At 47.5% G+C, this 22,323-nt stretch overlaps 26 non-coding genes across 26 annotated transcripts; all 26 read right to left on the reverse strand.

Moving 5' to 3' along the window:
* Positions 1–5,498: 5,498 nt before the first annotated feature.
* On the reverse strand, positions 5,499–5,572 carry Trnan-guu (transfer RNA asparagine (anticodon GUU)). Its single transcript has one exon. It is a non-coding gene; the product is annotated as a tRNA-Asn (tRNA).
* Positions 5,573–5,890: 318 nt separating this feature from the next.
* Trnat-cgu (transfer RNA threonine (anticodon CGU)) lies at positions 5,891–5,962 on the reverse strand. Its single transcript has one exon. It is a non-coding gene; the product is annotated as a tRNA-Thr (tRNA).
* A 689-nt stretch (positions 5,963–6,651) lies between these two features.
* On the reverse strand, positions 6,652–6,725 carry Trnan-guu (transfer RNA asparagine (anticodon GUU)). Its single transcript has one exon. It is a non-coding gene; the product is annotated as a tRNA-Asn (tRNA).
* Positions 6,726–7,043: 318 nt separating this feature from the next.
* Positions 7,044–7,115, reverse strand: Trnat-cgu (transfer RNA threonine (anticodon CGU)). The gene has a single exon. It is a non-coding gene; the product is annotated as a tRNA-Thr (tRNA).
* Positions 7,116–8,424: 1,309 nt separating this feature from the next.
* Trnan-guu (transfer RNA asparagine (anticodon GUU)) lies at positions 8,425–8,498 on the reverse strand. Its single transcript has one exon. It is a non-coding gene; the product is annotated as a tRNA-Asn (tRNA).
* A 318-nt stretch (positions 8,499–8,816) lies between these two features.
* Trnat-cgu (transfer RNA threonine (anticodon CGU)) lies at positions 8,817–8,888 on the reverse strand. Its single transcript has one exon. It is a non-coding gene; the product is annotated as a tRNA-Thr (tRNA).
* Positions 8,889–9,902: 1,014 nt separating this feature from the next.
* Trnan-guu (transfer RNA asparagine (anticodon GUU)) lies at positions 9,903–9,976 on the reverse strand. The gene has a single exon. It is a non-coding gene; the product is annotated as a tRNA-Asn (tRNA).
* A 318-nt stretch (positions 9,977–10,294) lies between these two features.
* Trnat-cgu (transfer RNA threonine (anticodon CGU)) lies at positions 10,295–10,366 on the reverse strand. Its single transcript has one exon. It is a non-coding gene; the product is annotated as a tRNA-Thr (tRNA).
* A 1,015-nt stretch (positions 10,367–11,381) lies between these two features.
* Positions 11,382–11,455, reverse strand: Trnan-guu (transfer RNA asparagine (anticodon GUU)). The gene has a single exon. It is a non-coding gene; the product is annotated as a tRNA-Asn (tRNA).
* A 318-nt stretch (positions 11,456–11,773) lies between these two features.
* Positions 11,774–11,845, reverse strand: Trnat-cgu (transfer RNA threonine (anticodon CGU)). Its single transcript has one exon. It is a non-coding gene; the product is annotated as a tRNA-Thr (tRNA).
* Positions 11,846–13,186: 1,341 nt separating this feature from the next.
* On the reverse strand, positions 13,187–13,260 carry Trnan-guu (transfer RNA asparagine (anticodon GUU)). Its single transcript has one exon. It is a non-coding gene; the product is annotated as a tRNA-Asn (tRNA).
* A 318-nt stretch (positions 13,261–13,578) lies between these two features.
* On the reverse strand, positions 13,579–13,650 carry Trnat-cgu (transfer RNA threonine (anticodon CGU)). Its single transcript has one exon. It is a non-coding gene; the product is annotated as a tRNA-Thr (tRNA).
* Positions 13,651–14,334: 684 nt separating this feature from the next.
* Positions 14,335–14,408, reverse strand: Trnan-guu (transfer RNA asparagine (anticodon GUU)). Its single transcript has one exon. It is a non-coding gene; the product is annotated as a tRNA-Asn (tRNA).
* A 318-nt stretch (positions 14,409–14,726) lies between these two features.
* Trnat-cgu (transfer RNA threonine (anticodon CGU)) lies at positions 14,727–14,798 on the reverse strand. Its single transcript has one exon. It is a non-coding gene; the product is annotated as a tRNA-Thr (tRNA).
* A 689-nt stretch (positions 14,799–15,487) lies between these two features.
* Trnan-guu (transfer RNA asparagine (anticodon GUU)) lies at positions 15,488–15,561 on the reverse strand. Its single transcript has one exon. It is a non-coding gene; the product is annotated as a tRNA-Asn (tRNA).
* A 318-nt stretch (positions 15,562–15,879) lies between these two features.
* Trnat-cgu (transfer RNA threonine (anticodon CGU)) lies at positions 15,880–15,951 on the reverse strand. Its single transcript has one exon. It is a non-coding gene; the product is annotated as a tRNA-Thr (tRNA).
* Positions 15,952–16,640: 689 nt separating this feature from the next.
* Trnan-guu (transfer RNA asparagine (anticodon GUU)) lies at positions 16,641–16,714 on the reverse strand. The gene has a single exon. It is a non-coding gene; the product is annotated as a tRNA-Asn (tRNA).
* Positions 16,715–17,032: 318 nt separating this feature from the next.
* Trnat-cgu (transfer RNA threonine (anticodon CGU)) lies at positions 17,033–17,104 on the reverse strand. The gene has a single exon. It is a non-coding gene; the product is annotated as a tRNA-Thr (tRNA).
* A 689-nt stretch (positions 17,105–17,793) lies between these two features.
* Positions 17,794–17,867, reverse strand: Trnan-guu (transfer RNA asparagine (anticodon GUU)). The gene has a single exon. It is a non-coding gene; the product is annotated as a tRNA-Asn (tRNA).
* Positions 17,868–18,185: 318 nt separating this feature from the next.
* Positions 18,186–18,257, reverse strand: Trnat-cgu (transfer RNA threonine (anticodon CGU)). The gene has a single exon. It is a non-coding gene; the product is annotated as a tRNA-Thr (tRNA).
* A 689-nt stretch (positions 18,258–18,946) lies between these two features.
* Trnan-guu (transfer RNA asparagine (anticodon GUU)) lies at positions 18,947–19,020 on the reverse strand. Its single transcript has one exon. It is a non-coding gene; the product is annotated as a tRNA-Asn (tRNA).
* Positions 19,021–19,338: 318 nt separating this feature from the next.
* On the reverse strand, positions 19,339–19,410 carry Trnat-cgu (transfer RNA threonine (anticodon CGU)). The gene has a single exon. It is a non-coding gene; the product is annotated as a tRNA-Thr (tRNA).
* Positions 19,411–20,099: 689 nt separating this feature from the next.
* On the reverse strand, positions 20,100–20,173 carry Trnan-guu (transfer RNA asparagine (anticodon GUU)). The gene has a single exon. It is a non-coding gene; the product is annotated as a tRNA-Asn (tRNA).
* A 318-nt stretch (positions 20,174–20,491) lies between these two features.
* Trnat-cgu (transfer RNA threonine (anticodon CGU)) lies at positions 20,492–20,563 on the reverse strand. Its single transcript has one exon. It is a non-coding gene; the product is annotated as a tRNA-Thr (tRNA).
* Positions 20,564–21,252: 689 nt separating this feature from the next.
* Positions 21,253–21,326, reverse strand: Trnan-guu (transfer RNA asparagine (anticodon GUU)). The gene has a single exon. It is a non-coding gene; the product is annotated as a tRNA-Asn (tRNA).
* Positions 21,327–21,644: 318 nt separating this feature from the next.
* On the reverse strand, positions 21,645–21,716 carry Trnav-cac (transfer RNA valine (anticodon CAC)). The gene has a single exon. It is a non-coding gene; the product is annotated as a tRNA-Val (tRNA).
* Positions 21,717–22,323: the final 607 nt, after the last annotated feature.

A 22,323-nucleotide genomic window follows, 5' to 3' on the forward strand; every position in this document is an offset into this window, starting at 1 on the left:
GCTTTGTACCATGCCGTTACCACATCTGAATTGAGCCCGTTAAAACTAATATTCTCCCAAATTGCATCCCAGTTGTGACTCATATATTTCGTGGCAATTTTATTTTGTCCTTCATATTGTTGTCTTTGTCTCATGATATCTCTGGCTGTAATGTGCAGTGAAGTTCTGAGTTTCTCGTTAACATAGCTCAATTCTGTGTATAAGATCCTAACGTATCGCAGTCGGGGGTTAATTTTTTGTACGTCTGCCGGTGGTTGAAGGCTTTCTGGTTGGACACATTTAAACAATTGTGTAGTAATACTGCCGGGGTTGGCGTGAAATATGTTTAAAGACCTTTTTATGAAAAGCGCAGAAGCTTTATTGCGTATGTCCACCAGTCCGAGGCCTCCATTTCTAGGATGTAAAGTTGCAGTTCTTAGGTTAACCCTGAAGATTTCCCCCTTCCATAAGAAATTTGCAACCCTCGACATTATTTTCTGAGCTATCAACTTCGGCAAGGGAAAAACTTGTGCCATATAGAATGCCTTTGAGAGAATGCATAAGTTAATGAACCTGACCCTCTGAACCTGGTTCATAAGTCGTTGCGAGTTCTCAATAAGTCCCCCTTGAATCTTTGTTAAAACCTCTTTCCAATTGAGGGCTGTCATCCTCATTGGACATGCCGTCAGGATTGTCCCCAGGGTTTTATGTGTGGTAACTGACTTCGCCCAATCGATTTGTATCCGTTCAAGACCCCGCATTCCCAGGATTGTACTTTTATTTTCGTTTGTTGTCGCACCCGATGCGTGGCAGTAGTTTTGAAGAATGGCCCCTAGTCGAATTACATCATCTTGCCCTCTTATGACGACACCAACATCGTCAGCATAGGCTCTCACTACAGTTTTCCTACCAGTTATAGTTATGCCCTTTAACCTTTCATGAACACTTCTTAAAAAGGGCTCTAACGACACAACAACCAAAAACACAGATAGTGGACTTCCCTGTGGGATGCCGCGGTTTATTTGAATTTGCCGCGTCAGCTGACAGTTGACAGCTAATTTAGCGTTCAGACCAGTAGCAACGTTTTTTATAACATTAACTGTTTTGTGGACGAGTCCCATTTTTGTCAGTACCTCAAATAGGAAGCGGTGATTCACCGAGTCGAAAGCCTTAGTAAAATCTATAAAAAGTAAAGCACATTTGATATTAGAAACCGATGCTAAGGCGATGATGTCTCTATATTCAGAAATCGTATTAAAAATACTTCTATTTGCTGCACATGACTGATGTTGACTAATTAATTTGTCGGTAAGAGGGGAAAGTCTCTTTTTTAAAATCCTGCATACTATTTTGTAGTCAGAGTTTAAAAGTGAAATAGGGCGGTAATTGTTTAAACTTTTCGTCCCTTTGTTTTTCGGTAGAAGTACAATTTTGCTGTCTTTAAAATCTGCAGGTATCGTCTGCTCGTTAAAAATCTCATTGACAATGCATGTAAACGTGTCACCAATTAAAAACCAGAACTTTCTGTAAAATTCTACAGGGAGTCCGTCGGGTCCAGCAGATTTATTCATCGGGGACTTGGTTATTGTCTCACGAACCTCTTCGTTACTGACTTCAGAAAGGATTTCGTCGTTTTCAGAACTTGTCAACTGTGGGGATAAAACACTGAGAAACTCTTGCAGAGACCCCTCGTGAGGTGGGCTGGAGGAATATAATGCATAGTAGTACTGGTATACTGCATTTAGAATCTCCTTCTGTGACGTCAGTGTTGTCCCATTGGGGGTTTTAAGTTCACTAATAACAGTGCGTCGCCTATTCTTTGCATGCCGAAGCAGATGATATAAGGATGTTGTTTCATCATCTACCACCGACTTCGCCTTTGACTTCAGTTTTAAACCTTCCATCTGTTGTCGTTTAATGGCGAGTAATTTCGCTTTGGTGTGTCTGATGTCTTGTAATCTAATGGTTGACACGTTTGCCTGTTCATAGAGGTCTCGCAACAAACTGTAATAAAATTCCATACTGTTTTTTAACTCCCACGCTCTTTCTCTGCTGTATCTGATACACACTTTTCTCAGTCTCGGCTTTGCAACCTTAAGCCACCAGTCTAATACTGTGGGGTGCCTCTCGATCGATCGCAGACATAAGGTCCACGCATCCGATACCGCGTCTGCCAAATCTTGCTCTTTTAAGAGAGAGACATTTAGCTGCCACTGGTTCCTAAAAATCTGAATCGGCTGTGGAGCTAAATTAATGCACGCCTTCATACTGCAGTGGTCACTAAAATATACAGGTACGATTTCTGAATTTAGTAGACATCTTTCCAAGTTTTGGGAAACATAGATTCTGTCTATTCTACTGCGCGAAGTCTGTGTTATATACGTATATTCAACCTTCGTTGGATATTTTAGTTCCCATGCGTCCTTTAGTTTTAGGTCGATTACTAGGCGTTTAAGTTCTAAAGAACCGTTAAAATGTGGTAGTTGATCTTTACGATTTAACACGCAGTTAAAATCACCGCCCATTATAAAACTGTTTGGGTTTCGACGTAATAAATATATAAGTTCCTCTTTATAAAATGCTGCCCTGTCCTGTCTATTACTATTTCCTGAGGGCGCGTATAAGTTAATCAATGTGGTACCTAAAACGTTAATACTAATTGCCCTTCCAGATTCCAACCGCTCCACTTGAGATACGGGAATCCCTTCCCTGAGCAGAACCGCTGTTCCTGTATGTGTGTCACAAGATACGTTAACAATTGCGGTGTATCCTGGTATTACAAATTCCGTCGTTACAACCTCCTGTAGCAAAGCGATATCGGTTCCAGAGTCATACAAAAATTCCTTGAGAGCAGCTAGCTTTAATGAGGTTCGAATTTTATTTATATTGATCGTTGTGATAGAGTATGCTTGCATCCCTAACTTGCTATTGGCCACGGACAAAGTTGGTCAAAAAAAAAAAAAAAAAAAAAAAAAAAGTCTGTCCTACTTTTGGTATGCTGAAATCCGGTTTAGAACTACAGTCATTCAGAACTTGGTAGCAGTCCTAGTAACACGGTCGCTAAACGTTAGTTTGTCTGCCATTGTCATCCCGCGCCTTAGTACTTAGGGGCTGTTCTACATTGAGTGTGTCAGGAGGCTCATCTGGAGCACCTTCTCTGACAATTTCATATCGTATATTTTTCTGTGATTTTACGTCCGACTTGTCCGCTTTTTGTTTGGCTTGGGTGCGAGAAACAGTAAGATTCGGTTGTGGTTTTAGCGTACGGCGGTGGACGCCCTGAAAACCCTGACCTGATTTTGTTGTGGCAACACTCGACGCGGCCGCTTCAGCAGCAGTGTCTAGAGAGACCTGGTTTGTAAACACTGCCTGCTGTTTACATGCTACCTTCGGTTGATGTGACGCTTGCGACGGTGTTTGCTTATTTTCCGGTTCAGGAGTAAACACTTTCACTTGTTTACACTCTGGTGCCGGTTGCTGTGCTGTTGCGGTGTCGCGGTGTTGTTGTTCTACCGCTTCCGCGAACTTACCGTCGGTAAACAGCTGATTATCACTGTTTACAGCTGGGCAAGTTGACACTGCTTGGGGGACTTCTACTTTCTCGCTGTCGGCAGCTGCCGTTGCATTTTCTGGCAGTGAGCGAGATGTATCAGAAACTGCAATTAAATCTACTTGCATTTCGTCTTGGGGCACATGCAGATTTTCATCGCCAGCTTTCTGTTTACGTACAGCAGGAGATTGTCGGGAGGTGTCATCATCAGAATGATCATCTGTATGTTCAAGTGGTCGTTTCTTGGTTAGTACGTCTAACTCACGGGCAGAGGAATCACAATTGAAGCGTGGTACCAGGGGTGGAAAATCACTGCCTTCAACAGCAATAGTTCCAGTACTAAGTACAGGATCCGAACCCTCACCCTGTTTGGCCGTGTTATCGGTTGCCAAAACTTCGCTCAAGGTCATCTTGCGGCGTTGGACTAAATTTGTTTTTAGTACAAAGACACGACGGGGACAGTCCTGCCTTAAATGACCCGATTCATTGCATATATGGCACGTAGGGGTTTGACCAGTATAAATCACGTGTGCTTTATGCCCGTCAACAGTTATATGAGACGGGATATTCGTCTTTACTTCCATCTCTACCGAACGAATACCATTGAAGCTCTGAATTTTAAATTGCTTCGACCAACGTTCGTTAACTATATCCTTTACCTCACCATATTGAGACAGGGCAACCTTGATTTTCTCATTATCTATCTCGATAGGTAAATTTAACACCCGCACAGATCTATAAAGAGCATCAGCTCTCCTGATAGCCACTTTACTTGTAGAGCCGTCTCTGTGCAAAAATTCGACATGATACCCGAATTTTCCAATAATTTTATCGACCGAAACGGAATCCAAAAACTTTACGAAAACACAGTAGTTGTCAGTATCTAGCTGAGTGGTATGCACCATATCAGAATTTATGCCAAGTACCTGATCAAGCCAATCATGAATTTCCAGAGCAGTCGGCTGAACACGTCGTGTTTCCTTAGCGAAGGCAAAAACCAGCGTATTCTTCCTCACAGTTGTAGCCATGGTATGCAGTAATCAAGGGGAGATTCCGGTAATTACCGAAAACTCCACAAACAACAAATAATCGTCGGTAGAAAACACAAAAACAGAACAAAGGAGGCAGAAAAAACACGAGTTACACACGAAGAAAATCACAAAACTCAAAAACACCGAAACGCAAAGGTAAACACTGGCGAAACACTGACTACACGCAGCAACGGTGACACGTCCGTACGCGTCGGCAGCTAGAGCCAGAAACCTCTGAGCTAAGAAGGCGGCAGCTTTGAATTTGCGAGCTATCCCCGAATTCTCACTTCATCACACTGAATCTTGCAGCCCTCGACCAGATAATTGATTTGGCGCACTGCTGCTGCTGGGAGTGTCCACATTGCCGTTCTCCAAATCTCTCGACAGTTTCGCCCTTACGATCGGCGACGACCGTCAGGCCACCAAAAGTTTGCGGTCTGCAATTTCTTGTCCTAGTGCACAGCTTGTGGGATAACGTGGCTCGACTGCGAAATGCGCCTTTCGGCTCCACTCTCTGGCTACAGTTTGCTGTTGTTCGCAGTGGCACTGGCGTTGCCCATGGGGCTTCATGTAAGGCGACTGCACGTCGCTCGGCCAACAGCGGCCTACTGCAGACCCACACTTAAGAGACACAAAATACAAATCGACATCGAGAGACAGGCCCTGTCATATGGCACTCGCGACGTATACGCTAGAATTGAATGTAAACAAAACGTCTTTTGTAGTGGGCGTCGCTCCACTGCAGTGTCACACATGGTGAATAAATAGGAAAACAGTAGAACGTCTGTGTAGGGCCATGTTTCTACCTACAGTACCACCTGCCTGAATGTGTATAAGCATCTGTGGCATCACTCCTTCGCAGCCAAATTGCCAAACTAGCTGTGTATCTCTAACAAAGTTGATGTATGTCCTCACCTCGGTGACGGTTAAAACGATTTCGCCCCCGGGTGAGCTCGAACCACCAACCTTTCGGTTAACAGCCGAACGCGCTAGCCGATTGCGCCACGGAGGCGTTGACTTTGGCTCACTTTTGCTCTCTATATCAATGCAATTCGTACACATTCTGCAGGAATCTCGCAGAATGGTAGCATCTGCTTATGCCTCTTCACATGGATAACGTGCATGCACACTGTAGCGACGCTCATAAACGAATGACATTATACTACAAAATGCATACAAACCACTGTTCTGCCTATGCATTCAGAAAACCTCCTAGGCCAGTACAATACTTGACATAGGTTGTAGAACATCCCTTTCATTCAGTGTACTGCCATGTGATAGATATTGCTCGAGGTAGCTCCGCACGTTGCAGGAAAGTTAAAAAAATTGATGCCTTCTGTGAGGTTCGAACTCACGACTCCTGGTTTACGAGACCAGTGCTCTACCACTGAGCTAAGAAGGCGGCAGCTTTGAGTTTGCGAGCTATCCCCGAATTCTCACTTCATCACACTGAATCTTGCAGCCCTCGACCAGATAATTGATTTGGCGCACTGCTGCTGCTGGGAGTGTCTACATTGCCGTTCTCCAAATCTCTCGACTGTTTCGCCCTTACGATCGGCGACGACCGTCAGGCCACCAAAAGTTTGCGGTCTGCAATTTCTTGTCCTAGTGCACAGCTTGTGGGATAACGTGGCTCGACTGCGAAATGCGCCTTTCGGCTCCACTCTCTGGCTACAGTTTGCTGTTGTTCACAGTGGCACTGGCGTTGCCCATGGGGCTTCATGTAAGGCGACTGCACGTCGCTCGGCCAACAGCGGCCTACTGCAGACCGACACTTAAGAGACACAAAATACAAATCGACATCGAGAGACAGGCCCTGTCATATGGCACTCGCGACGTATACGCTCAAATTGAATGTAAATAAAACGTCTTTTGTAGTGGGCGTCGCTCCACTGCAGTGTCACACATGGTGAATAAATAGGAAAACAGTAGAACGTCTGTGTAGGGCCATGTTTTTACCTACAGTGCCACCTGCCTGAATGTGTATAAGCATCTGTGGCATCACTCCTTCGCAGCCAAATTGCCACACTAGCTGTGTATCTCTAACAAAGCTGATGTATGTCATCACCTCGGTGACGGTTAAAACGATTTCGCCTCCGGGTGGGCTCGAACCACCAACCTTTCGGTTAACAGCCGAACGCGCTAGCCGATTGCGCCACGGAGGCGTCGATTTTGGCTCACTTTTGCTCTCTATATCAACGCAATTCGTACACATTCTGCAGGAATCTCGCAGAATGGTAGCATCTGCTTATGCCTCTTCACATGGATAACGAGCATGCACACTGTAGCGACGCTCATAAACGAATTAAATTATACTACAAAATGCATACAAACCACTGTTCTGCCTATGCATTCAGAAAACCTCCTAGGCCAGTAGAATACTTGTCATAGGTTGAAGAACATCCCTTTCATTCAGTGTACTGCCATGTGATAGATATTTCTCGAGGTAGCTCCGCACGTTGCAGGAAAGTTATAAAAATGGGTGCCTTCTGTGAGGTTCGAACTCACGACTCCTGGTTTACGAGACCAGTGCTCTACCTCTGAGCTAAGAAGGCGGCAGCTTTGAATTTGCGAGCTATCCCCGAATTCTCACTTCATCACACTGAATCTTGCAGCCCTCGACCAGATAATTGATTTGGCGCACTGCTGCTGCTGGGAGTGTCCACATTGCCGTTCTCCAAATCTCTCGACTGTTTCGCCCTTACGATCGGCGACGACCGTCAGGCCACCAAAAGTTTGCGGTCTGCAATTTCTTGTCCTAGTGCACAGCTTGTGGGATAACGTGGCTCGACTGCGAAATGCGCCTTTCGGCTCCACTCTCTGGCTACAGTTTGCTGTTGTTCACAGTGGCACTGGCGTTGCCCATGGGGCTTCATGTAAGGCGACTGCACGTCGCTCGGCCAACAGCGGCCTACTGCAGACCGACACTTAAGAGACACAAAATACAAATCGACATCGAGAGACAGGCCCTGTCATATGGCACTCGCGACGTATACGCTAGAATTGAATGTAAACAAAACGTCTTTTGTAGTGGGCGTCGCTCCACTGCAGTGTCACACATGGTGAATAAATAGGAAAACAGTAGAACGTCTGTGTAGGGCCATGTTTCTACCTACAGTGCCACCTGCCTGAATGTGTATAAGCATCTGTGGCATCACTCCTTCGCAGCCAAATTGCCACTGCACGTCGCTCGGCCAACAGCGGCCTACTGCAGACCGACACTTAAGAGACACAAAATACAAATCGACATCGAGAGACAGGCCCTGTCATATGGCACTCGCGACGTATACGCTCAAATTGAATGTAAATAAAACGTCTTTTGTAGTGGGCGTCGCTCCACTGCAGTGTCACACATGGTGAATAAATAGGAAAACAGTAGAACGTCTGTATAGGGCCATGTTTTTACCTACAGTGCCACCTGCCTGAATGTGTATAAGCATCTGTGGCATCACTCCTTCGCAGCCAAATTGCCACAGTAGCTGTGTATCTCTAACAAAGTTGATGTATGTCCTTCGCTCGGCCAACAGCGGCCTACTGCAGACTGACACTTAAGAGACACAAAATACAAATCGACATCGAGAGACAGGCCCTGTCATATGGCACTCGCGACGTATACGCTCAAATTGAATGTAACTAAAACGTCTTCTGTAGTGGGCGTCGCTCCACTGCAGTGTCACATATGGTGAATAAATAGGAAAACAGTAGAACGTCTGTGTAGGGCCATGTTTTTACCTACAGTGCCACCTGCCTGAATGTGTATAAGCATCTGTGGCATCACTCCTTCGCAGCCAAATTGCCACACTAGCTGTGTATCTCTAACAAAGTTGACGTATGTCCTCACCTCGGTGACGGTTAAAACGATTTCGCCTCCGGGTGGGCTCGAACCACCAACCTTTCGGTTAACAGCCGAACGCGCTAGCCGATTGCGCCACGGAGGCGTCGATTTTGGCTCACTTTTGCTCTCTATATCAACGCAATTCGTACACATTCTGCAGGAATGTCGCAGAATGGTAGCATCTGCTTATGCCTCTTCACATGGATAACGTGCATGCACACTGTAGCGACGCTCATAAACGAATTAAATTATACTACGAAATGCATACAAACCACTGTTCTGCCTATGCATTCAGAAAACCTCCTAGGCCAGTAGAATACTTGTCATAGGTTGAAGAACATCCCTTTCATTCAGTGTACTGCCATGTGATAGATATTGCTCGAGGTAGCTCCGCACGTTGCAGGAAAGTTATAAAAATGGATGCCTTCTGTGAGGTTCGAACTCACGACTCCTGGTTTACGAGACCAGTGCTCTACCACTGAGCTAAGAAGGCGGCAGCTTTGAATTTGCGAGCTATCCCCGAATTCTCACTTCATCACACTGAATCTTGCAGCCCTCGACCAGATAATTGATTTGGCGCACTGCTGCTGCTGGGAGTGTCCACATTGCCGTCTCCAAATCTCTCGACTGTTTCGCCCTTACGATCGGCGACGACCGTCAGGCCACCAAAAGTTTGCGGTCTGCAATTTCTTGTCCTAGTGCACAGCTTGTGGGATAACGTGGCTCGACTGCGAAATGCGCCTTTCGGCTCCACTCTCTGGCTACAGTTTGCTGTTGTTCACAGTGGCACTGGCGTTGCCCATGGGGCTTCATGTAAGGCGACTGCACGTCGCTCGGCCAACAGCGGCCTACTGCAGACCGACACTTAAGAGACACAAAATACAAATCGACATCGAGAGACAGGCCCTGTCATATGGCACTCGCGACGTATACGCTCAAATTGAATGTAAATAAAACGTCTTTTGTAGTGGGCGTCGCTCCACTGCAGTGTCACACATGGTGAATAAACAGGAAAACATTAGAACGTCTGTATAGGGCCATGTTTTTACCTACAGTGCCACCTGCCTGAATGTGTATAAGCATCTGTGGCATCACTCCTTCGCAGCCAAATTACCACACTAGCTGTGTATCTCTAACAAAGTTGATGTATGTCCTTCGCTCGGCCAACAGCGGCCTACTGCAGACTGACACTTAAGAGACACAAAATACAAATCGACATCGAGAGACAGGCCCTGTCATATGGCACTCGCGACGTATACGCTCAAATTGAATGTAAATAAAACGTCTTTTGTAGTGGGCGTCGCTCCACTGCAGTGTCACACATGGTGAATAAATAGGAAAACAGTAGAACGTCTGTGTAGGGCCATGTTTTTACCTACAGTGCCACCTGCCTGAATGTGTATAAGCATCTGTGGCATCACTCCTTCGCAGCCAAATTGCCACACTAGCTGTGTATCTCTAACAAAGTTGATGTATGTCCTCACCTCGGTGACGGTTAAAACGATTTCGCCCCCGGGTGGGCTCGAACCACCATCCTTTCGGTTAACAGCCGAACGCGCTAGCCGATTGCGCCCCGGAGGCGTCGAATTTGGCTCACTTGTGCTCTCTATATCAACGCAATTCGTACACATTCTGCAGGAATCTCGCAGAATGGTAGCATCTGCTTATGCCTCTTCACATGGATAACGTGCATGCACACTGTAGCGACGCTCATAAACGAATGACATTATACTACAATATGCATACAAACCACTGTTCTGCCTATGCATTCAGAAAACCTCCTAGGCCAGTAGAATACTTGTCATAGGTTGAAGAACATCCCTTTCATTCAGTGTACTGCCATGTGATAGATATTGCTCGAGGTAGCTCCGCACGTTGCAGGAAAGTTAAAAAAATGGATGCCTTCTGTGAGGTTCGAACTCACGACTCCTGGTTTACGAGACCAGTGCTCTACCACTGAGCTAAGAAGGTGGCAGCTACGAATTTGCGAGCTATCCCCGAATTCTCACTTCATCACACTGAATCTTGCAGCCCTCGACCAGATAATTGATTTGGCGCACTGCTGCTGCTGGGAGTGTCCACATTGCCGTTCTCCAAATCTCTCGACTGTTTCGCCCTTACGATCGGCGACGACCGTCAGGCCACCAAAAGTTTGCGGTCTGCAATTTCTTGTCCTAGTGCACAGCTTGTGGGATAACGTGGCTCGACTGCGAAATGCGCCTTTCGGCTCCACTCTCTGGCTACAGTTTGCTGTTGTTCACAGTGGCACTGGCGTTGCCCATGGGGCTTCATGTAAGGCGACTGCACGTCGCTCGGCCAACAGCGGCCTACTGCAGACCGACACTTAAGAGACACAAAATACAAATCGACATCGAGAGACAGGCCCTGTCATATGGCACTCGCGACGTATACGCTCAAATTGAATGTAAATAAAACGTCTTTTGTAGTGGGCGTCGCTCCACTGCAGTGTCACACATGGTGAATAAATAGGAAAACAGTAGAACGTCTGTATAGGGCCATGTTTTTACCTACAGTGCCACCTGCCTGAATGTGTATAAGCATCTGTGGCATCACTCCTTCGCAGCCAAATTGCCACACTAGCTGTGTATCTCTAACAAAGTTGATGTATGTCCTTCGCTCGGCCAACAGCGGCCTACTGCAGACTGACACTTAAGAGACACAAAATACAAATCGACATCGAGAGACAGGCCCTGTCATATGGCACTCGCGACGTATACGCTCAAATTGAATGTAAATAAAACGTCTTTTGTAGTGGGCGTCGCTCCACTGCAGTGTCACACATGGTGAATAAATAGGAAAACAGTAGAACGTCTGTGTAGGGCCATGTTTTTACCTACAGTGCCACCTGCCTGAATGTGTATAAGCATCTGTGGCATCACTCCTTCGCAGCCAAATTGCCACACTAGCTGTGTATCTCTAACAAAGTTGATGTATGTCCTCACCTCGGTGACGGTTAAAACGATTTCGCCCCCGGGTGGGCTCGAACCACCAACCTTTCGGTTAACAGCCGAACGCGCTAGCCGATTGCGCCCCGGAGGCGTCGACTTTGGCTCACTTGTGCTCTCTATATCAACGCAATTCGTACACATTCTGCAGGAATCTCGCAGAATGGTAGCATCTGCTTATGCCTCTTCACATGGATAACGTGCATGCACACTGTAGCGACGCTCATAAACGAATGACATTATACTACAAAATGCATTCAAATCACTGTTCTGCCTATGCATTCAGAAAACCTCCTAGGCCAGTAGAATACTTGTCATAGGTTGAAGAACATCCCTTTCATTCAGTGTACTGCCATGTGATAGATATTGCTCGAGGTAGCTCCGCACGTTGCAGGAAAGTTATAAAAATGGATGCCTTCTGTGAGGTTCAAACTCACGACGACTGGTTTACGAGACCAGTGTTCTACCACTGAGCTAAGAAGGCGGCAGCTTTGAATTTGCGAGCTATCCCCGAATTCTCACTTCATCACACTGAATCTTGCAGCCCTCGACCAGATAATTGATTTGGCGCACTGCTGCTGCTGGGAGTGTCCACATTGCCGTTCTCCAAATCTCTCGACTGTTTCGCCCTTACGATCGGCGACGACCGTCAGGCCACCAAAAGTTTGCGGTCATCAATTCCTTGTCCTAGTGCACAGCTTGTGGGATAACGTGGCTCGACTGCGAAATGCGCATTTCGGCTCCACTCTCTAGCTACAGTTTGCTGTTGTTCACAGTGGCACTGGCGTTGCCCATGGGGCTTCATGTAAGGCGACTGCACGTCGCTCGGCCAACAGCGGCCTACTGCAGACCGACACTTAAGAGACACAAAATACAAATCGACATCGAGAGACAGGCCCTGTCATATGGCACTCGCGACGTATACACTCAAATTGAATGTAAATAAAACGTCTTTTGTAGTGGGCGTCGCTCCACTGCAGTGTCACACATGGTGAATAAATAGGAAAACAGTAGAACGTCTGTATAGGGCCATGTTTTTACCTACAGTGCCACCTGCCTGATTGTGTATAAGCATCTGTGGCATCACTCCTTCGCAGCCAAATTGCCACACTACCTGTGTATTTCTAACAAATTTGATGTATGTCCTTCGCTCGGCCAACAGCGGCCTACTGCAGACTGACACTTAAGAGACACAAAATACAAATCGACATCGAGAGACAGGCCCTGTCATATGGCACTCGCGACGTATACACTCAAATTGAATGTAAATAAAACGTCTTTTGTAGTGGGCGTCGCTCCACTGCAGTGTCACACATGGTGAATAAATAGGAAAACAGTAGAACGTCTGTATAGGGCCATGTTTTTACCTACAGTGCCACCTGCCTGATTGTGTATAAGCATCTGTGGCATCACTCCTTCGCAGCCAAATTGCCACACTACCTGTGTATTTCTAACAAATTTGATGTATGTCCTTCGCTCGGCCAACAGCGGCCTACTGCAGACTGACACTTAAGAGACACAAAATACAAATCGACATCGAGAGACAGGCCCTGTCATATGGCACTCGCGACGTATACGCTCAAATTGAATGTAAATAAAACGTCTTTTGTAGTGGGCGTCGCTCCACTGCAGTGTCACACATGGTGAATAAATAGGAAAACAGTAGAACGTCTGTGTAGGGCCATGTTTTTACCTACAGTGCCACCTGCCTGAATGTGTATAAGCATCTGTGGCATCACTCCTTCGCAGCCAAATTGCCACACTAGCTGTGTATCTCTAACAAAGTTGATGTATGTCCTCACCTCGGTGACGGTTAAAACGATTTCGCCCCCGGGTGGGCTCGAACCACCAAGCTTTCGGTTAACAGCCGAACGCGCTAGCCGATTGCGCCACGGAGGCGTTGATTTTGGCTCACTTATGCTCTCTATATCAACGCAATTCGTACCCATTCTGCAGGAATCTCGCAGAATGGTAGCATCTGCTTATGCCTCTTCACATGGATAACGTGCATGCACACTGTAGCGACGCTCATAAACGAATGACATTATACTACAAAATGCATACAAACTACTGTTCTGCCTATGCATTCAGAAAACCTCCTAGGCCAGTAGAATACTTGACATAGGTTGTAGAACATCCCTTTCATTCAGTGTACTGCCATGTGAAAGATATTGCTCGAGGTAGCTCCGCACGTTGCAGGAAAGTTAAAAAAATGGATGCCTTCTGTGAGGTTCGAACTCACGACTCCTGGTTTACGAGACCAGTGCTCTACCACTGAGCTAAGAAAGCGGCAGCTATGAACTTGCGAGCTATCCCCGAATTCTCATCACACTGAATCTTGCAGCCCTCGACCAGATAATTGATTTGGCGCACTGCTGCTGCTGGGAGTGTCCACATTGCCGTTCTCCAAATCTCTCGACTGTTTCGCCCTTACGATCGGCGACGACCGTGAGGCCACCAAAAGTTTGCGGTCTGCAATTTCTTGTCCTAGTGCACAGCTTGTGGGATAACGTGGCTCGACTGCGAAATGCGCCTTTCGGCTCCACTCTCTGGCTATAGTTTGCTGTTGTTCACAGTGGCACTGGCGTTGCCCATGGGGCTTCATGTAAGGCGACTGCACGTCGCTCGGCCAACAGCGGCCTACTGCAGACCGACACTTAAGAGACACAAAATACAAATCGACATCGAGAGACAGGCCCTGTCATATGGCACTCGCGACGTATACGCTCAAATTGAATGTAAATAAAACGTCTTTTGTAGTGGGCGTCGCTCCACTGCAGTGTCACACATGGTGAATAAATAGGAAAACAGTAGAACGTCTGTGTAGGGCCATGTTTTTACCTACAGTGCCACCTGCCTGAATGTGTATAAGCATCTGTGGCATCACTCCTTCGCAGCCAAATTGCCACACTAGCTGTGTATCTCTAACAAAGTTGACGTATGTCCTCACCTCGGTGACGGTTAAAACGATTTCGCCCCCGGGTAGGCTCGAACGACCAACCTTTCGGTTAACAGCCGAACGCGCTAGCTGATTGCGCCACGGAGGCGTCAATTTTGGCTCACTTTTGCTCTCTATATCAACGCAATTCGTACACATTCTGCAGGAATCTCGCAGAATGGTAGCATCTGCTTATGCCTCTTCACATGGATAACGTGCATGCACACTGTAGCGACGCTCATAAACGAATGACATTATACAACAAAATGCATACAAACCACTGTTCTGCCTATGCATTCAGAAAACCTCCTAGGCCAGTAGAATACTTGACATAGGTTGTAGAACATCCCTTTCATTCAGTGTACTGCCATGTGATAGATATTGCTCGAGGTAGCTCCGCACGTTGTAGGAAAGTTAAAAAAATGGATGCCTTCTGTGAGGTTCGAACTCACGACTCCTGGTTTACGAGACCAGTGCTCTACCACTGAGCTAAGAAGGCGGCAGCTATGAATTTGCGAGCTATCCCCGAATTCTCACTTCATCACACTGAATCTTGCAGCCCTCGACCAGATAATTGATTTGGCGCACTGCTGCTGCTGGGAGTGTCCACATTGCCGTTCTCCAAATCTCTCGACTGTTTCGCCCTTACGATCGGCGACGACCGTCAGGCCACCAAAAGTTTGCGGTCTGCAATTTCTTGTCCTAGTGCACAGCTTGTGGGATAACGTGGCTCGACTGCGAAATGCGCCTTTCGGCTCCACTCTCTGGCTACAGTTTGCTGTTGTTCACAGTGGCACTGGCGTTGCCCATAGGGCTTCATGTAAGGCGACTGCACGTCGCTCGGCCAACAGCGGCCTACTGCAGACCGACACTTAAGAGACACAAAATACAAATCGACATCGAGAGACAGGCCCTGTCATATGGCACTCGCGACGTATACGCTCAAATTGAATGTAAATAAAACGTCTTTTGTAGTGGGCGTCGCTCCACTGCAGTGTCACACATGGTGAATAAATAGGAAAACAGTAGAACGTCTGTGTAGGGCCATGTTTTTACCTACAGTGCCACCTGCCTGAATGTGTATAGGCATCTGTGGCATCACTCCTTCGCAGCCAAATTGCCACACTAGCTGTGTATCTCTAACAAAGTTGACGTATGTCCTCACCTCGGTGACGGTTAAAAAGATTTCGCCCCCGGGTAGGCTCGAACGACCAACCTTTCGGTTAACAGCCGAACGCGCTAGCCGATTGCGCCACGGAGGCGTCGATTTTGGCTTACTTTTGCTCTCTATATCAACGCAATTCGTACACATTCTGCAGGAATCTCGCAGAATGGTAGCATCTGCTTATGCCTCTTCACATGGATAACGTGCATGCACACTGTAGCGACGCTCATAAACGAATGACATTATACTACAAAATGCATACAAACCACTGTTCTGCCTATGCATTCAGAAAACCTCCTAGGCCAGTAGAATACTTGTCATAGGTTGAAGAACATCCCTTTCATTCAGTGTACTGCCATGTGATAGATATTGGTCGAGGTAGCTCCGCACGTTGCAGGAAAGTTAAAAAAATGGATGCCTTCTGTGAGGTTCGAACTCACGACTCCTGGTTTACGAGACCAGTGCTCTACCACTGAGCTAAGAAGGCGGCAGCTTTGAATTTGCGAGCTATCCCCGAATTCTCACTTCATCACACTGAATCTTGCAGCCCTCGACCAGATAATTGATTTGGCGCACTGCTGCTGCTGGGAGTGTCCACATTGCCGTTCTCCAAATCTCTCGACTGTTTCGCCCTTACGATCGGCGACGACCGTCAGGCCACCAAAAGTTTGCGGTCTGCAATTTCTTGTCCTAGTGCACAGCTTGTGGGATAACGTGGCTCGACTGCGAAATGCGCCTTTCGGCTCCACTCTCTGGCTACAGTTTGCTGTTGTTCACAGTGGCACTGGCGTTGCCCATGGGGCTTCATGTAAGGCGACTGCACGTCGCTCGGCCAACAGCGGCCTACTGCAGACCGACACTTAAGAGACACAAAATACAAATCGACATCGAGAGACAGGCCCTGTCATATGGCACTCGCGACGTATACGCTCAAATTGAATGTAAATAAAACGTCTTTTGTAGTGGGCGTCGCTCCACTGCAGTGTCACACATGGCGAATAAATAGGAAAACAGTAGAACGTCTGTGTAGGGCCATGTTTTTACCTACAGTGCCACCTGCCTGAATGTGTATAAGCATCTGTGGCATCACTCCTTCGCAGCCAAATTGCCACACTAGCTGTGTATCTCTAACAAAGTTGATGTATGTCCTCACCCCGGTGACGGTTAAAACGATTTCGCCCCCGGGTGGGCTCGAACCACCAACCTTTCAGTTAACAGCCGAACGCGCTAGCCGATTGCGCCACGGAGGCGTTGATTTTGGCTCACTTTTGCTCTCTATATCAACGCAATTCGTACCCATTCTGCAGGAATCTCGCAGAATGGTAGCATCTGCTTATGCCTCTTCACATGGATAACGTGCATGCACACTGTAGCGACGCTCATAAACGAATGACATTATACAACAAAATGCATACAAACCACTGTTCTGCCTATGCATTCAGAAAACCTCCTAGGCCAGTAGAATACTTGACATAGGTTGTAGAACATCCCTTTCATTCAGTGTACTGCCATGTGATAGATATTGCTCGAGGTAGCTCCGCACGTTGCAGGAAAGTTAAAAAAATGGATGCCTTCTGTGAGGTTCGAACTCACGACTCCTGGTTTACGAGACCAGTGCTCTACCACTGAGCTAAGAAGGCGGCAGCTATGAATTTGCGAGCTATCCCCGAATTCTCACTTCATCACACTGAATCTTGCAGCCCTCGACCAGATAATTGATTTGGCGCACTGCTGCTGCTGGGAGTGTCCACATTGCCGTTCTCCAAATCTCTCGACTGTTTCGCCCTTACGATCGGCGACGACCGTCAGGCCACCAAAAGTTTGCGGTCTGCAATTTCTTGTCCTAGTGCACAGCTTGTGGGATAACGTGGCTCGACTGCGAAATGCGCCTTTCGGCTCCACTCTCTGGCTACAGTTTGCTGTTGTTCACAGTGGCACTGGCGTTGCCCATAGGGCTTCATGTAAGGCGACTGCACGTCGCTCGGCCAACAGCGGCCTACTGCAGACCGACACTTAAGAGACACAAAATACAAATCGACATCGAGAGACAGGCCCTGTCATATGGCACTCGCGACGTATACGCTCAAATTGAATGTAAATAAAACGTCTTTTGTAGTGGGCGTCGCTCCACTGCAGTGTCACACATGGTGAATAAATAGGAAAACAGTAGAACGTCTGTGTATGGCCATGTTTTTACCTACAGTGCCACCTGCCTGAATGTGTATAAGCATCTGTGGCATCACTCCTTCGCAGCCAAATTGCCACACTAGCTGTGTATCTCTAACAAAGTTGACGTATGTCCTCACCTCGGTGACGGTTAAAACGATTTCGCCCCCGGGTAGGCTCGAACGACCAACCTTTCGGTTAACAGCCGAACGCGCTAGCCGATTGCGCCACGGAGGCGTCGATTTTGGCTCACTTTTGCTCTCTATATCAACGCAATTCGTACACATTCTGCAGGAATCTCGCAGAATGGTAGCATCTGCTTATGCCTCTTCACATGGATAACGTGCATGCACACTGTAGCGACGCTCATAAACGAATGACATTATACTACAAAATGCATACAAACCACTGTTCTGCCTATGCATTCAGAAAACCTCCTAGGCCAGTAGAATACTTGTCATAGGTTGAAGAACATCCCTTTCATTCAGTGTACTGCCATGTGATAGATATTGGTCGAGGTAGCTCCGCACGTTGCAGGAAAGTTAAAAAAATGGATGCCTTCTGTGAGGTTCGAACTCACGACTCCTGGTTTACGAGACCAGTGCTCTACCACTGAGCTAAGAAGGCGGCAGCTTTGAATTTGCGAGCTATCTCCGAATTCTCACTTCATCACACTGAATCTTGCAGCCCTCGACCAGATAATTGATTTGGCGCACTGCTGCTGCTGGGAGTGTCCACATTGCCGTTCTCCAAATCTCTCGACTGTTTCGCCCTTACGATCGGCGACGACCGTCAGGCCACCAAAAGTTTGCGGTCTGCAATTTCTTGTCCTAGTGCACAGCTTGTGGGATAACGTGGCTCGACTGCGAAATGCGCCTTTCGGCTCCACTCTCTGGCTACAGTTTGCTGTTGTTCACAGTGGCACTGGCGTTGCCCATGGGGCTTCATGTAAGGCGACTGCACGTCGCTCGGCCAACAGCGGCCTACTGCAGACCGACACTTAAGAGACACAAAATACAAATCGACATCGAGAGACAGGCCCTGTCATATGGCACTCGCGACGTATACGCTCAAATTGAATGTAAATAAAACGTCTTTTGTAGTGGGCGTCGCTCCACTGCAGTGTCACACATGGCGAATAAATAGGAAAACAGTAGAACGTCTGTGTAGGGCCATGTTTTTACCTACAGTGCCACCTGCCTGAATGTGTATAAGCATTTGTGGCATCACTCCTTCGCAGCCAAATTGCCACACTAGCTGTGTATCTCTAACAAAGTTGATGTATGTCCTCACCCCGGTGACGGTTAAAACGATTTCGCCCCCGGGTGGGCTCGAACCACCAACCTTTCAGTTAACAGCCGAACGCGCTAGCCGATTGCGCCACGGAGGCGTTGATTTTGGCTCACTTTTGCTCTCTATATCAACGCAATTCGTACACATTCTGCAGGAATCTCGCAGAATGGTAGCATCTGCTTATGCCTCTTCACATGGATAACGTGCATGCACACTGTAGCGACGCTCATAAACGAATGACATTATACTACAAAATGCATACAAACCACTGTTCTGCCTATGCATTCAGAAAACCTCCTAGGCCAGTAGAATACTTGACATAGGTTGTAGAACATCCCTTTCATTCAGTGTACTGCCATGTGATAGATATTGCTCGAGGTAGCTCCGCACGTTGCAGGAAAGTTAAAAAAATGGATGCCTTCTGTGAGGTTCGAACTCACGACTCCTGGTTTACGAGACCAGTGCTCTACCACTGAGCTAAGAAGGCGGCAGCTTTGAATTTGCGAGCTATCCCCCAATTCTCACTTCATCACACTGAATCTTGCAGCCCTCGACCAGATAATTGATTTGGCGCACTGCTGCTGCTGGGAGTGTCCACATTGCCGTTCTCCAAATCTCTCTACTGTTTCGCCCTTACGATCGGCGACGACCGTCAGGCCACCAAAAGTTTGCGGTGTGCAATTTCTTGTCCTAGTGCACAGCTTGTGGGATAACGTGGCTCGACTGCGAAATGCGCCTTTCGGCTCCACTCTCTGGCTACAGTTTGCTGTTGTTCACAGTGGCACTGGCGTTGCCCATGGGGCTTCATGTAAGGCGACTGCACGTCGCTCGGCCAACAGCGGCCTACTGCAGACCGACACTTAAGAGACACAAAATACAAATCGACATCGAGAGACAGGCCCTGTCATATGGCACTCGCGACGTATACGCTCAAATTGAATGTAAATAAAACGTCTTTTGTAGTGGGCGTCGCTCCACTGCAGTGTCACACATGGTGAATAAATAGGAAAACAGTAGAACGTCTGTGTATGGCCATGTTTTTACCTACAGTGCCACCTGCCTGAATGTGTATAAGCATCTGTGGCATCACTCCTTCGCAGCCAAATTGCCACACTAGCTGTGTATCTCTAACAAAGTTGACGTATGTCCTCACCTCGGTGACGGTTAAAACGATTTCGCCCCCGGGTGGGCTCGAACCACCAACCTTTCGGTTAACAGCCGAACGCGCTAGCCGATTGCGCCACGGAGGCGTTGACTATGGCTCACTTGTGCTCTCTATATCAACGCAATTCGTACACATTCTGCAGGAATCTCGCAGAATGGTAGCATCTGCTTATGCCTCTTCACATGGATAACGTGCATGCACACTGTAGCGACGCTCATAAACGAATGACATTATACAACAAAATGCATACAAACCACTGTTCTGCCTATGCATTCAGAAAACCTCCTAGGCCAGTAGAATACTTGTCATAGGTTGTAGAACATCCCTTTCATTCAGTGTACTGCCATGTGATAGATATTGCTCGAGGTAGCTCCGGACGTTGCAGGAAAGTTAAAAAAATGGATGCCTTCTGTGAGGTTCGAACTCACGACTCCTGGTTTACGAGACCAGTGCTCTACCACTGAGCTAAGAAGGCGGCAGCTTTGAATTTGCGAGCTATCCCCGAATTCTCACTTCATCACACTGAATCTTGCAGCCCTCGACCAGATAATTGATTTGGCGCACTGCTGCTGCTGGGAGTGTCCACATTGCCGTTCTCCAAATCTCTCGACTGTTTCGCCCTTACGATCGGCGACGACCGTCAGGCCACCAAAAGTTTGCGGTCTGCAATTTCTTGTCCTAGTGCACAGCTTGTGGGATAACGTGGCTCGACTGCGAAATGCGCCTTTCGGCTCCACTCTCTGGCTACAGTTTGCTGTTGTTCACAGTGGCACTGGCGTTGCCCATGGGGCTTCATGTAAGGCGACTGCACGTCGCTCGGCCAACAGCGGCCTACTGCAGACCGACACTTAAGAGACACAAAATACAAATCGACATCGAGAGACAGGCCCTGTCATATGGCACTCGCGACGTATACGCTCAAATTGAATGTAAATAAAACGTCTTTTGTAGCGGGCGTCGCTCCACTGCAGTGTCACACATGGTGAATAAATAGGAAAACAGTAGAACGTCTGTGTAGGGCCATGTTTTTACCTACAGTGCCACCTGCCTGAATGTGTATAAGCATCTGTGGCATCACTCCTTCGCAGCCAAATTGCCACACTAGCTGTGTATCTCTAACAAAGTTGACGTATGTCCTCACCTCGGTGACGGTTAAAACGATTTCGCCCCCGGGTAGGCTCGAACGACCAACCTTTCGGTTAACAGCCGAACGCGCTAGCTGATTGCGCCACGGAGGCGTCGATTTTGGCTCACTTTTGCTCTCTATATCAACGCAATTCGTACACATTCTGCAGGAATCTCGCAGAATGGTAGCATCTGCTTATGCCTCTTCACATGGATAACGTGCATGCACACTGTAGCGACGCTCATAAACGAATGACATTATACTACAAAATGCATACAAACCACTGTTCTGCCTATGCATTCAGAAAACCTCCTAGGCCAGTAGAATACTTGTCATAGGTTGAAGAACATCCCTTTCATTCAGTGTACTGCCATGTGATAGATATTGCTCGAGGTAGCTCCGCACGTTGCAGGGAAGTTAAAAAAATGGATGCCTTCTGTGAGGTTCGAACTCACGACTCCTGGTTTGTGAGACCAGTGCTCTACCACTGAGCTAAGAAGGCGGCAGCTTTGAATTTGCGAGCTATCCCCGAATTCTCACTTCATCACACTGAATCTTGCAGCCCTCGACCAGATAATTGATTTGGCGCACTGCTGCTGCTGGGAGTGTCCACATTGCCGTTCTCCAAATCTCTCGACTGTTTCGCCCTTACGATCGGCGACGACCGTCAGGCCACCAAAAGTTTGCGGTCTGCAATTTCTTGTCCTAGTGCACAGCTTGTGGGATAACGTGGCTCGACTGCGAAATGCGCCTTTCGGCTCCACTCTCTGGCTACAGTTTGCTGTTGTTCACAGTGGCACTGGCGTTGCCCATGGGGCTTCATGTAAGGCGACTGCACGTCGCTCGGCCAACAGCGGCCTACTGCAGACCGACACTTAAGAGACACAAAATACAAATCGACATCGAGAGACAGGCCCTGTCATATGGCACTCGCGACGTATACGCTAGAATTGAATGTAAATAAAACGTCTTTTGTAGTGGGCGTCGCTCCACTGCAGTGTCACACATGGTGAATAAATAGGAAAACAGTAGAACGTCTGTGTAGGGCCATGTTTTTACCTACAGTGCCACCTGCCTGAATGTGTATAAGCATCTGTGGCATCACTCCT

The sequence above is a fragment of the Schistocerca gregaria genome, chromosome 5 (genome assembly GCF_023897955.1).
Source record: "Schistocerca gregaria isolate iqSchGreg1 chromosome 5, iqSchGreg1.2, whole genome shotgun sequence".
Classification (NCBI taxonomy): Eukaryota; Metazoa; Arthropoda; class Insecta; order Orthoptera; family Acrididae; genus Schistocerca; species Schistocerca gregaria.